This window comes from Microcaecilia unicolor, chromosome 2, assembly GCF_901765095.1.
Source record: "Microcaecilia unicolor chromosome 2, aMicUni1.1, whole genome shotgun sequence".
Lineage (NCBI taxonomy): Eukaryota > Metazoa > Chordata > Amphibia > Gymnophiona > Siphonopidae > Microcaecilia > Microcaecilia unicolor.
This window is the reverse complement of record NC_044032.1, coordinates 351,950,663-351,964,698: the sequence shown is the minus strand read 5'-3', so window position 1 is coordinate 351,964,698 and position 14,036 is coordinate 351,950,663.

Genomic DNA, 14,036 nt, shown 5'->3' with positions numbered 1-14,036 from the left:
GGAGGGCTTTTAGCCAAAATTTGAATATGGCCAGAGCAGGAGCTTGACGAACTGATTCAGTAGAGGTTACGGGTTTATACTGAGATTTTGTCCCATTCTCTATAAATATTAGACTTCATTTCCATGTAGAATTTGTGGAATGCTGCTATTACATAGCTGTAATTGCATTTTTAATGGGTGGCTGAATATAAGAGGTGAATTGGGGGGGGGGGGGGGGTTGGAGGGTTGGGACAGTTCTCAAACAGTGTGCCTTCGGGACCTGATTAGGTATTTAAGTAGGATGTGCATTCATTTGAAACAACATAGGAAATGTCAATTCAAGTTGTTGGCAAATGAAAACAAGCAAAAAAAAACCCATAACATTTCAAGTTTTTTTCTTGTGCACTCTTTTGAAAAGACTGTGCACTCTTCGCAAACAATGCATATTCTTTCCTTATATTTTATTTTATTTATTTATTTGTAACATTTGTATCCCACATTATCCCAAACAAGATTAGGCTCAATGTGGCTTATATACAAGAAAAACTAGGTGAAATTTCAAATCACTTAGACTTACAAAGTTATATAATAACCTATGGAACTTTGTAAGTCTAAGTGCTTTGAAAATGAGCCCCTAAATAAGGGTGTTACAGTTTTTCAATGAAGCTAAGGCACTGGTTCCCAAACATGGGCCTGGAGGCACCCCAGCCAGTCAGATTTTCAGGATATCCACAATGAATAGTCATGTGAGAGATATGAATGCACTGCCTCCACTGAATATTGCTGCTCAGGCAACATTATTTTTCAATTTTGGTACAATATTGAGTTTCTCAGTTTTTGCTTTCAAATGGAATGCTGGGCATGTTTATATTTGACTAATATTGTCATATGACTCCTGATGCAGGTGCTGGGTGCTGAAATACAGCCAGCATCGGGTCATTGACGTACAAGACCGGGTCACAGATATACAAGATTGATCTACATTGTGTGACAAGGCAAGCCCCAGAGATTCCAGAGTGAAGCAGTTGAGCCCAGAACTACGGGTCCCAGAAGTCTTTTCAAGGATGAGTGAGGAGATTAGTCCTAAAAAGATGGAATGGATTCCCAGTCCCAGCAGGGGGAGCAATGGCTCGAGGCAGGGGGAGCCTGTTACTCCTTTCCCCACTAGAGGGCGAGGGAAGGATGAAGCTCAGTTTCCCTGGCTTCGCCATCAGTATATAATTGCCCCCAGCTGTGAGAAAGAGAGAGCAGATTTCCTGGAGGCTCTCAGTCACCAGGAGAGAGGGGAGACGAATGGAGAGAGAGATTCCATGGAGTATGTGGAGGAAGGAAGTAGCCTGCCACTAGAGCTGCCTAAGGGAGAGGAGCCAGCTACCATGGAGTGGGAGAATTCAAAGGTTGCCCTGCACTTGATGGCAGTGGAGGAGGCCACACCGGGCGTGGTGTTGAGAGGTGGAAGAAGCTGCCAACCCTGCTCCTTACAGGGTCCCCTCTGTGCTGTGAAAAGGCAGGTGATTTGTGGTATTGGTTTGATGTGCAAAGACTGTCCCTGAAGATTTGTTCTGAACTGTTGTACTATACTGGAAGTGTGCTGAGGGATTTCGAGACCTGGACTGTACCTTTTTCTTTTGAAGACTATATTAAGAGGGCTGTACCTTTTTGTTTTAAAGAATATATTTTGATTTTTGGTATGAAATTGCCTTGATAATAAAATACTTTGGCCCTGAGTCCCAGTATCAGCCGTATTCTGTCCAGGGATCCTGGGAGCCCCGCAAGCTTGCTTGCTCCACCCAAGAGGAGGAAGTGGACCCCCCCCCCCCTTTTACAGTTGTGAATGCAATCTCTTAACTCCCACTATATCAACAATACCCACAATCTTATACAAAGTCCAACATTAATATGCAGACTGATCTTCCAAAAGTGTATTCAACAAAGAATGATTTTCAAATTCTTGGTGACCTCAGCATTGCCACTTGCCTGTGCAATCACACTAGCAAAGTAATCAGCCCCCCCCCCCCCTCCTGATTGGTACATCCAATAGAACAAACTTACATGCAATTCAAATTTAATTTACAAATAATGAAACTATTTAGTACTCACCTTAAATATTGTCAGACAGGGGGCATGAACTGCTATGGATTTACAGCCTGTCTCACTAACACAGACTGCTCAATAATTACTGTGGATTCTTTTGGATTTGTAATAAGTAAATGAAAACCTTTATTAGAGGAGCTAAATTCTACAATGATTAGGATATATACAATGGTTAAGACATATACACACAATGATTAGCTGTATAAACAATCATTACATCGCTGGTCTCTACATCTAAGCAATGCCAAGAGTTCTTAGACCAGGGAAAGAGGCAATAATGACATCACTATACATACAATTATCACTGGTCTCCGTCATCTAGGCTCTTATCATCAGCTGGGGGGGGGGGGGGCTGTTACAGCGAGAGCTAGGAGCTTCAGACCAGGAACAGACCCTCTGCGCAGTACGTACGTTACTCACAGATGAGCTCCCGACTCTGCTGTGACAAGCCCTCCCTTTTTATTAGGCTCTTAGCTCATGTGCAGAGCTAAGGAAAATTACAGAATGCTTCTCTGCTTAGGTCTGTGGGAACATGGTCACATGATTTCCAACTCCAGGTGGCCAGGCTGGACCTGGAAACAAGAACCATCCTCCCCTTTGCATACCAAATTAGTTAGAGCTGTGTCTTATCTTCTGCATTCCAACTTATTTTTGTATTTACAAGAAAAGTTACTTTCAGTCAAAGACAAGATTTCAGAGTGTATTATCGGACAAAAGCAGGGTTGAAAAGCAATCCCTTAAGATAACACTTAAACAATCACTTTTAAACAGAATTACTTCTTCAATAATACATACTCCGAGTGCACTGGTCGTTCAAGACAGGGTTGAAAAACAATCTTTAAAATTCACTTCCATTACAGGGCACTATGTCCAAAATGCATGTTTCGCCTCCGCGGGCTGTCTCAAGGACTGTTCCCTGAAAAATATAAATCACTGCATGAAAATCATCCCTTACTATTCCCAAATAGAGAAAGTACAATTCTACAGCTCTTACCCATAGCCATCTCTAGCGCCAGCTCAGCTTGAACTTATGGGAAACCCCTGCTAAGATGGTGACGGCATCTTACTAACAAGTTTAAATACTACTTCCTGGAAGTGACATCATTTTCCCCCTCCACTCTGTGGTCAGCCACAGCAAAATTCATTATGATTGGCCTATAACAACGACATCCATTCTAGCTCCAAATTTAAATCTCCCGGTGTCACTGTTTGGACCTGGTAAATCAGCAGTTGCTCTCTGTAATTTAACAGTCTATCTACTGAACCTCCCTCCCTCCCTACCTGTATTTATTCCACTACTTTCTATTGTAAATCACCTACAGTGGCTCTGTATTCTCAGAAAACCCTGGAATAAACCGGCGGTAGTAACTAAAGAGCCTGAGAAAAGCTCATACTTGCTTCTTCATCTGTATTACTGGCACCCAGGTGACTGCCTCTACCTTTTGGATCTGGGGTCTCACTTGCCATGTTCTAACCAAGTACCCTAGGTACTGGACTTCTTGTCCTCCCAAGAAGCATTTTTTGGGATTTGCTGATTCTACCTGGATGAGATGGGTCCTCCAGTATTTACCATAGGTGACAATCCAGCTTATTTTCAAAAGAGATCGCCGGCCATCTTCCGACACAAATCGGGAGATGGCCGGCCATCTCCTGAACCCAGCCAAATCGGTATAATCGAAAGCCGATTTTGGCCGGCACCAACTGCGCTCCATCACGGAGCTGGCCAAACTTCAAGGGGGCATTTCAGCAGGGTAGCGAAGGCGGGACGGGGGCGGGATGGGGTGTGGTTACAAGATGGCTGGCTTCACCTGATAATGGAAAAAAGATGGCCGGCTCCGGCTCACTTGGTCCATTTATTTTCAGGACCAAGTCTCATAAAAGTGCCCCAATTGACCAGATGACCACTGGAGGGAATCGGGGATCACCTCCCCTTACTCCCCCAGTGGTCACCAACCCCCTCCCACCCAAAAAAAAAAACTTTTTCCAGCCTCTGTGCCAGCCTGAAATGTCATACCCAGCTCCCTGACAGCAGTATGCAAGTCCCTGGAGCAGTTTTTAGTGAGTGCAGTGCATTTCAGGCAGGTGGACCCAGGTCCACCCCCCCCCCCCTACCTGTTACACTTGTGGTGGCAAATGGGAGCCCTCCAACCCCCTCCAAAACCCACTGTACCTACATCTAGGTGCCCCCCTTCAGCCATAAGGGCTATGGTAATGGTGTAGAGTTGTAGGGAGTGGGGTTTGGGGTGGACTTGGGGGGCTCAGAACCCAAGGTAAGGGAGCTATGCACCTGGGAGCTATTTTTATTTTTAATTTTTAGAAGTGCCCCCTAGGGTGCCTGGCTGGTGTCCTGGCATGTGAGGGGGACCAGTGCACTACAAATGCTGGCTCATCCCATGACCAAATGCCTTGGATTTGGCCAGGTTTGAGATCGCCGGCATTAGTTTCCATTATGGGCGAAAACCAATGCCGGTCATCTCAAACCCGGCCATCTTTGACATTTGGCTGGCCCCAACCGTATTATCGAAATGAAAGATGGCCAGCCATCTTTTCTGATAATACGGTTCGAGACTGCTTTTTGCGGCGCCGGCCAAATAGATGGCCGGCCATCTATTTTGCCGGCGCCATTCGATTATGCCCCTCAATGTCATCTAAGTAGGCAACCTTGTACTTTCCATGGGGTTTAAGTAGGTGATCCACAAGGTGCTGGAAGGTAGCTAGAGCTCCATGAATGCCAAACGGTAGCACTGTGAACGGGAACAAACTCTGGGGTGTTGAGAAGGCCGTCTTCTCCTTGGCAGCTAGAGTGAGAGTTATCTACCAATATCCCTTGGTCAGGTCCAAGGTCGAAATGAATTGGGCTCCCTCCTAGCCACTCAATGAGCTCACCCACCCTTGGTATTGGATAGGCCTCTAGTTTAGAGACAGCATTCACCTTCCAGAAATTAATGCTCCCATCCACATTTTGTTCCAGCACAATGGGAAATGACCAATTACTGGTTGACTTTTCGTTGACTACCAGTTCTAGTATCTCAACAACTTTTTTCACCACAGCTTGCTGCCGGGCTTCTGGGATTCGGTAGGGATGTTGCCGGACTATCATTCCTGGCTCGGTGATAATATCATAAGTTGCAAAATGGTCAGAGAACACATCTTCATTCGGGCATACCAACTGCTCCGGGTCGACTTTCTGCGAGACGGAGAGCTGTTCACCATATGGAACTTGCAAGGATCTGGGCTCTGTCGAGACTTCTGGCCCAAAGTCATCTTTTTGGACCAGAGCTGCAGTCATGAGGACCCACTTCTTCAACAAATTAACGTGGAAGATCTTCACCTTATCTCTCTTGTCAGGTTAGGCCATCTTATAATTGACAGGTCCTTTCTTTTCCACAACTTAAACTTAGATTGTGAACCCTATAGGGACAGAGAAAGTACCTGCATATAATGTGTACAGCACTGCATGCATCTAATAGTGCTATAGAAATGATTAGTAGTAGTAACTTAAGGACCTTGCCACTTGCATAATAGTTTACTCTTGGAGGAGGGTAAAAGGACTAAGACTTTATCCCCTCAGCTGGAAGGTTCATTTGTATTGCCTGCTAGATGTAGGCTCAGGCTTGGCCCACTTGAGCCTTTTCCATGCAAAGCTTGGCAGCCTCACCGGCTTTCTTTAACCTCTCCTACATGGTGAGCACATATTTGGCCAAGTTCCTTCCCGGACTGGGTTCCTCTTCCCAAGCCTCTCAAACCACAACCAGGATTCCCCTTGGTCTCCTCCCATATACCAGTTCAAATGGAGAGAATCCTGTCAAACTCTGGAGCACCTCTCGGATTGCAAATGCTATATACAGGAGTAGAGAATCCCAGTTTTTCCTGTCTTCAGCCACAAACTTGTTCAGCTTCTGTTTCAGAGTCTTATTAAAGCGTTCCACCAGACCGGCTGTCTATGGATGATAAACTGATGTCTGCTAGGTCTTCACTTTTTTCAGCAAGGCACAAACTTGCTTCATAACTCTGGACATAAAGGTAGTACCTTGGTCAGTCAATATTTCTGCTGGGATCTCTATCCAAGAGAAGACTTCTCACAGAGCATTAGCCACTGTGGTGATTTTCATATTGTGCAAGGCAATGGCCTCTGGGTAACAAGTGGCATAATCCAAAATGGCCAGAATATACTTGTTACCACAGGTGGTGAGTTGCAGGGTTCCCACAAAGCCCATCGCTACTCTTTTGAATAGGGTGTTGACAAGAGTCATGGGCATGAGAGGGGCTAGTGGAACTCTCGCAGGACTACTCAGCTGGAAAATTGGGCAGGATTGACAAAAGAACTCAACTTGCTTGAATACACCCGTCCAGAAAAACATGGCCAAAATCAGGTTTCTTTTCCCCCAGGTGACCTACTAACAGGTGACTATGAGCTAATTGCATGACCTGCCTATGTTAGGGTTGAGAGAATAACAGTTGCACTACCTCTTACCCCTCCAGGGTTCTGTTGGCCACCCTATACAGCAAGTCATTCTTTATTACAAAATACAGGAGTGCTACCTTAGAGGGGTCCTGGTTGCCCACGGGATTCCCATCTACTGAAAAAAACCCTAGCTCAGGCTACTCTAAGAGACTCATCCTCTGGCTGTTCCCTTTTAAAATTTCCAGCAGCTCCCTCACCACTCCACTCAGGTAGACTGTTCAAAGGGTCAGGGTTGTCTGACCCGCCATCTTCCCCGACTCCAGATCTCCATCTAATGTAGTTCCTAGATTCAGAGAGCAACGCAGTTTCTCTAAGCACTGCTGGAGTTTGGGCAACTGTGGAGTTTCGATATACAAATCAGGGTCCTCCAATGGCAGAATCTCAGGGAAAGGTCCTCCTCTTTCTTTGGGCTTCCGATCAGCTGGGCCCAGATGGCCCCGAAATTGGGGAAATCCTGGCCCCAAACTACTGGGTAAGGTAGCCAAGGCAAGATTTTTACTTCTAGATGAGCTTGCCCTAAGGAGTTTTAAAGAACAACTCTGGTCACCATGTACACATGCCAGGATCACAGTTTGCTCATAATTCAATTGCAAGCGATGAAGTATCTCTCTTTGAACAAGGGTCTTAATACTGCTGAAGTCCACTACTTGGTATGGGTGTCCTTCTAGCTCAACTTGTAGTATGCAATTCCTACTTCTTGGATGGGAAGCTTCCACAAAATTGCAGTTGTGAGTGGCTTCCAGATTCACATCCATGGAACCGTCACCTATATCTGGGCAGTCTCGAGCTATATGTCCTCTTCCACTGCACCTGAAACAGGTGGAGGAGTATGGATCCCCTGACCAGGGTAGAGGTGCGCAGTATGTCTGTGGAGATGAGGGCTTCCATCGCTCCAACCACCTCCATGGAATCCCCGGGCTGGATAGCGATTTCTGATCCTTCGGGTTGCCTTTTCTCTTTTCCTCCCAGGACTTCCAGCCTGCTTCTTTTCTTTATAGGTTTCTGACTATGGTATTTGTGACCTGGATTGGCCACTGTTGGAAACAGGATACTGGGCTTGATGGACCTTTGGTCTGTCCCAGTGTGGCAATACTTATGTACTTATGTACAAGAACAGTGCTGGGTAGACTTTTATGGTCTGTGCCCTGAGAAATGCAAGGACAAATCAAACTCAGGTATACATATAAAGTATCACATACCATGTAAAATGAGTTTATCTTGTTGGGCAGACTGGATGGACCATTCAGGTCTTTATCTGCCGTCATTTACTATGTTACTATCAGGCTTATTTTCGAAAGAGAAGGGCGCCCATCTTTTGACACAAATCGGGAGATGGGTGTCCTTCTCCCAGGGGCGCCCAAATTGGCATAATCAAAAGCTGATTTTGGGCGTCCCCAACTGCTTTCCATCGCAGGGACGACCAAAGTTCACGGGGGCGTGTCGGAAGCATAGTGAAGGCGGGACTGGGGCGTGCTTAACACATGGGCATCCTCGGCCGATAATGGAAAAAAGAAGAGCGTCCCTGATGAACACTTAGCCGACTTTACTTGGTCCATTTTTTCTTGTGACCAAGCCTCAAAAAGGTGCCCGAACTGACCAGATGACCACTGGAGGGAATCAGGGATGACCTCCCTTACTCCCCCAGTGGTCACTAACCCCCTCCCACCCTAAAAAAAAGCTTTAAAAATATTTTTTGCCAGCCTCTATGCCAGCCTGAAATGTCATACCCAGCTCCCTGACAGCAGTATGCAGGTCCCTGGAGCAGTTTTAGTGGGTGCAGTGCACTTCAGACAGGTGGACTAGGCCCATCCCACCCTAACTGTTATACTTGTGGTGGTAAATGTGAGCCCTTCAAAACCCACCAGAAACCCAATGTACCCACATGTAGGTGCCCCTGTAAGGGCTATGGTAGTGTTGTACAGTTGTGGGGAGTGAGTTTTGGGGGGCTCAGCTCCCAAGGTAACAGAGCTATGCACCTGGGAGCAATTTCTGAAATCCACTGCAGTGCCCCCTAGGGTTACCGGTTGGTGTCCTGGCATGTGAGGGGGACCAGTGCACTACGAATGCTGGCTCCTCCCACGAACAAAGGGCTTGCATTTGGTCGTTTCTGAGATGGGCGTCCTCGATTTCCATTATCGCCGAAAATCGGGGACGACCATCTCTAAGGATGACCATCTCTAAGGTCCACCTAAATGTTGAGATTTGGGCGTCCCCGACCATATTATCGAAACGAAAGATGGACGCCCATTTTGTTTCGATAATACGGGTTTCCCTGTCCCTTCACCGGGACGTCCTTCGAGGACGTCCTCAGGAAAACTTGGGCGCCCCGTTCGATTATGCCCCTCCACGTTGCTTACCAGCAAGGTGATTCAGAATTTTGGTCCAACTATGTAGAACATGGAAGTTCTGTATTCCTCAAGATGCACTACACAAAATGAGAGCACATCTAGTAAACTAGCCATAGAGGACTGCAGAGAACACAAGGATTCATGCAAATGCAAAGAAGGAGATCCACTGGAGAGATCTTAACAATCAGAACTTTAAAAACTTACATGAAAATCTTGTATTCGATCCTATATTCAATAGGCAACCAATGTAACTCCACCAAGGTGGGAGTGATATGTTCAGATTTCCACAATCATTTAATGACACGTGCCACAGTATTCTGAGCACTTATAAATACTTCATAAATTGTTTAGGAATGCCTACTAACAAACTATTGCAGTAATCAAAATATGGAATGATGGTGCGTTGCACTACCATTTTAAAGTTGTCAGGATCCAGAAAATCCTTCAGACGCCTGACAACTTTCAGTTTAGGAAAGATCACCCCAATAGTCTTAAGTTTAAATTTATCAATTTGATATACCACCTCTTTCGAAGCACGAATCGAGGTGGTTTACATATAACTATACAGGTACTTGCACTGTCCCTGATGGGCTCAATATACTTAGATTGTGAACCTGGCCTAGTGGTTAGGGTGGTGGACTTTGGTCCTGGGGAACTGAGTTTGATTCCACTTCAGGCACAGGCAGCTCCTTGTGACTCTGGGCAAGTCACTTAACCCTCCATTGCCCCATGTAAGCTGCATTGAGCCTGCCATGAGTGGGAAAGCGCGGGGAACAAATGTAACAAAACCTGCTCCTGCACTGTAAGGGCTGAATCAAGTAGCACACCTAACGATCCAATCTTCTGAACAAAATTAATTTCAATTCCCTCAATTACACAAGAGATTGGAAAAGTTGGAATAGGATGACTGGACAGTAACATGATTTGTGTCTTACTCAAATTCAATTTATGACAAGCGTCTGAAGTCTCGGTAAAAGGTTGTTCTATTCTGAAGAACCTGAATGTCATCGGCATAAACCCTATATTCTAACCCAAGAATACCGGGGATCTGCAACTAAATTACGTGCCAGGATTTACACCAGGTTTCAGTTGGTGTCAATCCTTGTGCCCAAAGCTGGGCGCAGACATTGGTTCTACATGCTATTCTATAAACTGTACACAACTCAGAGTGCTGTTAATAGAATAGCGTTCCACTCAGACTTTTTTCAACACCAGTTTTTGAACGCCATTTACTGAATCTAGTCCATAATGTGTACAGTGCTGCGTACATCTAGTAACGCTACAGAAATGATAAATAGTAGTAGTATTACACACACCTCTTCCTCTTCCCCCTCCTATGAGCCTTTCCAGCCTCTGGTGGAGTTTTCAGTGATCCCATAGTTTATCTTTCAGCTATATGTCTCCTCTCCTATGTCTGTACCACCTGGTCCGTGGATATTGGTGTGCCACACAACCTTTTTGAAAATGTAGATCTGCAGTGGACTTGAAAAGACTGGGAAACTCCACCTTATGCATAGAAAACCTTTGGAACTTTTTCTTATAGTATCTCTTATAGCTAATTTAAAGTTGAGAGTAGTGGAGAACTATGATGTCCTGGGTGTGATGCGGAAATGCCACTTCAGTTTGCCCTTCCTCCCCCCAGTATCTGCCTTGTCCTGTTTTTGCCCCGTTGAATACTTCTGACTATTGACACAACTGGTAATAGCAGCCAAAGGAGGCCTATTCTTGCCATTGCATGCAAAGTGCTGAGGAGGGTATTGTAATAGCAACCAAGAGTCCCCATGTGCCCTCAAGTTTTAGATGCTGGAGTAAGAGCTGCTGCAGCTCCTAAGCGTGGTTAGTAGGTTTACCATGAAGAAGATGCATGTGGTGATTCTTGGAGGCCCTTTTACTAAAGTGTAGTAAGTTTTTGTACTAGTGCACAGTAAGTGCAAAGCCTGTGTGGTAAATTAGGGGGTGTGTCCAGCATCTGTCCTGCATTTAATGCATAGGACAGACATTTACCACATCTTTTTTACACTTCCCTGCCCAGGCCCACCCCTGTCTCTCTTGATCTCCTTCGAGCCCCCCTCCTCCCACCGCCGCCGCCGCCACCACCACAGCACTGGAGTCTTCCAGTGGCACCCTGTATCGTCCCCACCCCCAAGTCTTCCAATCCCCCGAGCCGCTGGCAGCCTCAGTGAAAGCAGCATGCACACTGCTTAAGACCTGCCCTGGAAGCCCTTCTCTCTCCTACAGCTTCCCGCCTATACGGGAACAGGAAGTTGAAGGAGAAAGAAAGGCTTCTGAGGCAGGTCCAAAGCAGCATGCATGCTGCTTTCTTGCAGAGGCTGCCGGTGGCTTGGGGGATTGGTGTGGCAGATCAGCTCATTTGGGGGGGCAGTTCACCCCTCGCTCCCCCAAACTACGCCCATGCAATAGCACCGCTGCACTTGCCACCTCCTTTTAAGATAGCAGTAAGTTCAGTCATACTGTTGGCAGATGTGACAGCTAGCATGCAGTACTGACCTATGAACTAGATGTCACAGCCAGCCACTCCTCCAACCGGCTGTATTCATGCCTGGTTCCCATCCCTACCTGTGTTAAGCAGCTAATGTGGACTTATGTACAACACTGCTGGCTTTAACATGTGCTAGACACTAGCGCAGGTCCATGGTAATGTGTACTGTGTGGTAAAGCCTGCTCTAGGTGCTTAATGCAGCTTAGTAAAAGACCCCCTTGGTCCCTAACATTTGCAGATATGGCTAATTTGTATGTGGTACTTTTTTATGGGGGCATTCCTTGACCTATTCAGTGGTAGAAAATGAAGTAAAGGACTTGGTGTTTAAGAGTCTTTCCCTAGCTGCCTAACCCCACAGTAAGCCCTACCTCAGCTGCTCTATACCTCTCTAATATGGAGGGGGGGGGGGGGGGTTCTGAATGCCTATGTCAGTGGCATAGTTAGGTGGGGCTATAGGGGCCTGGGCCCCCCCAAATTCGCTCTGGGCCCCTGGTTGGATGGCGGGGGTCCCCAAACCCCGCCAGATGAAGACTTCGTCCAGTGCTGGTCTGTAGTGGCGCCAACGCATTGTCTGCCCTGCTCTCTCTTCCCCTCACGTCAGACACACTTTTAGTGAAATTGAGCATGCTCATTTTCACTAAAAGGGGCGTGCCGGATGTGAGGGGAAGAGAAAGCAGGGCAGACAATGCGTTGGCGCCACTACAGACCAGCACTGGACGAAGTCTTCAGCTGGCGGTGGTTGGGGACCCCCGCCAGCAAAGGTATTTGCAGTGGTGGTGCTTCAGCTGGTGGGGATTGGGGACAGTAGTGGCAGTGGGTGGTGGTGGGGGGGTGAGGCAGTGGAGGGGGGCGGCGGTGACCAAAATGTGCCCCCCACCTTGGTCTGTGGCCCCCTCCCACCTGGAAGTCTGGCTATGCCTTTGGACTATGTAAAAGAATTTATAAGGGATTCCATGTCTCATGGGGTCCTCACCTCCTGCCTTTCTATATATATTGCCTGCCATCTTGGGTCATGATTGATGGGGCCCCATTAATGAAAAAGAAGGCATAACAGCAGCTTTTTCAAAAACGGAATCCAACTACTTATTTACGTGTACTAGTATGAAAACTAGCAGGGATGGGGGAAGTGGAAAGGAAGCAATAGAGAAATATAAAAATATCTTTTGATTCTAGTGTTTATAAATTGAAATTTAGTTGTTTATTTTGAAGCCAATTAGGGACTTTGAGAAGGCACTAAAATCTGTGTATACAGGTGCTTCCAAGTTATGAATAAAATTTCAGGAACACTTTTAGATGGACTCCATTTTTTACTTGTCCTTCTTAAATATTTAAAATTGATATACTGTCTCTCAATCCCCTCATCATCCTTAGCAGTCATGTTCCCCTCTCACTCCATCATATCCAGAAGTCACGTTCTCCTGCTCTCAATCCCTATCGTTAACCCCAGCAGTTATATTCCCTGCCTTTGTCATTCTGACTACTCTGCCCTCACCCAGTCTCTCTCACTCTTATCCGCCCCAATCTCTAGCAGTCTGTCTTTCTCAGTCTCTTATCTGAGTTTTGTGTCTCTCATATTCCCTCCTATCCCTGACAGTCTCCTCATCTAACAGCCCTCTCCGGTCCCCACCTCTCAAATCAAGATAATGACTGGACTACACAAAGTCTGATTGCTGTTATTGATTTCAGTTTCAGAGATTTTTTTTTTTAAGTGTTGCTTGGAGTTTACAGATAGGAGCTACAGAATTTCCAGCAGCTTTTTGGCATTTGTGGTGCCCGAAATGATTCAGCATAGATACGTTTGAAATTCCCAGAAGCAGATGTAAATACTGCTCATTTGCCAAGTCCTTTAACGGATGCCAAGGTAGTTTATACATATCACTGGGGACCAGGCTTGCTCGGAATAATAGCCACAGTGATTAAAGCTTTCCTGTCAGGACAAGAACTACATGAAACCACTGCTAAAAAAACAAAACGTCTTCACCCATGCAGTTCTCAGTAGGTTTCAGCTGTATGGTGCAAGAGCTCTTGTGTTAATCTCAGGATCTGAAGTTTCAGAGGACTGGGGACAGATTAGTACAGAAGTTCCTGCACTAGGCAGCTCAGACCTACTAAAAGCCTCACAGGTGAATGCAGAGAAGTTCTTTTTGCTTAGCAGTGGCAGCTGGATGGTTGGAGGGAGGAACATTTATCAGCTGTGATAGAAACAGTAGGGTGACCATCAATTTTTGGTTTATTGGTCTTAACCAAAAAGCCTAAATTTTCCATTGGGGCTTTTATCAGGGGTTTCTAGTTGTAATCAAAAATGAGGAACCCTAGATATAAACCAAGGGGAACACAAAGGATCTCAGAGAGATAAGGAAAGGTCCAAGAAGGTAACATACATATACATAGTCACATTGTAAATGACGGCAGATAAAGACCTGAACGGTCCATCCAGTCTGCCCAACATAGATATGATGAGTTGGGTGTGAGCATGCTTGAGTGGATGTGATCAGAGAAATTAGATCTAAAGTGTCTTGCTGAGAATCCTCTCCAGGGTTGTTTCTAGTTCCCTGACCACCCCCTCTATGGTTGCCTCAGGTTCTCCTGCACCAGCCACTACAACATCCCCCGCTGGGTTTGGGAGGAGAAGCTGCAGATGCTGAGCACC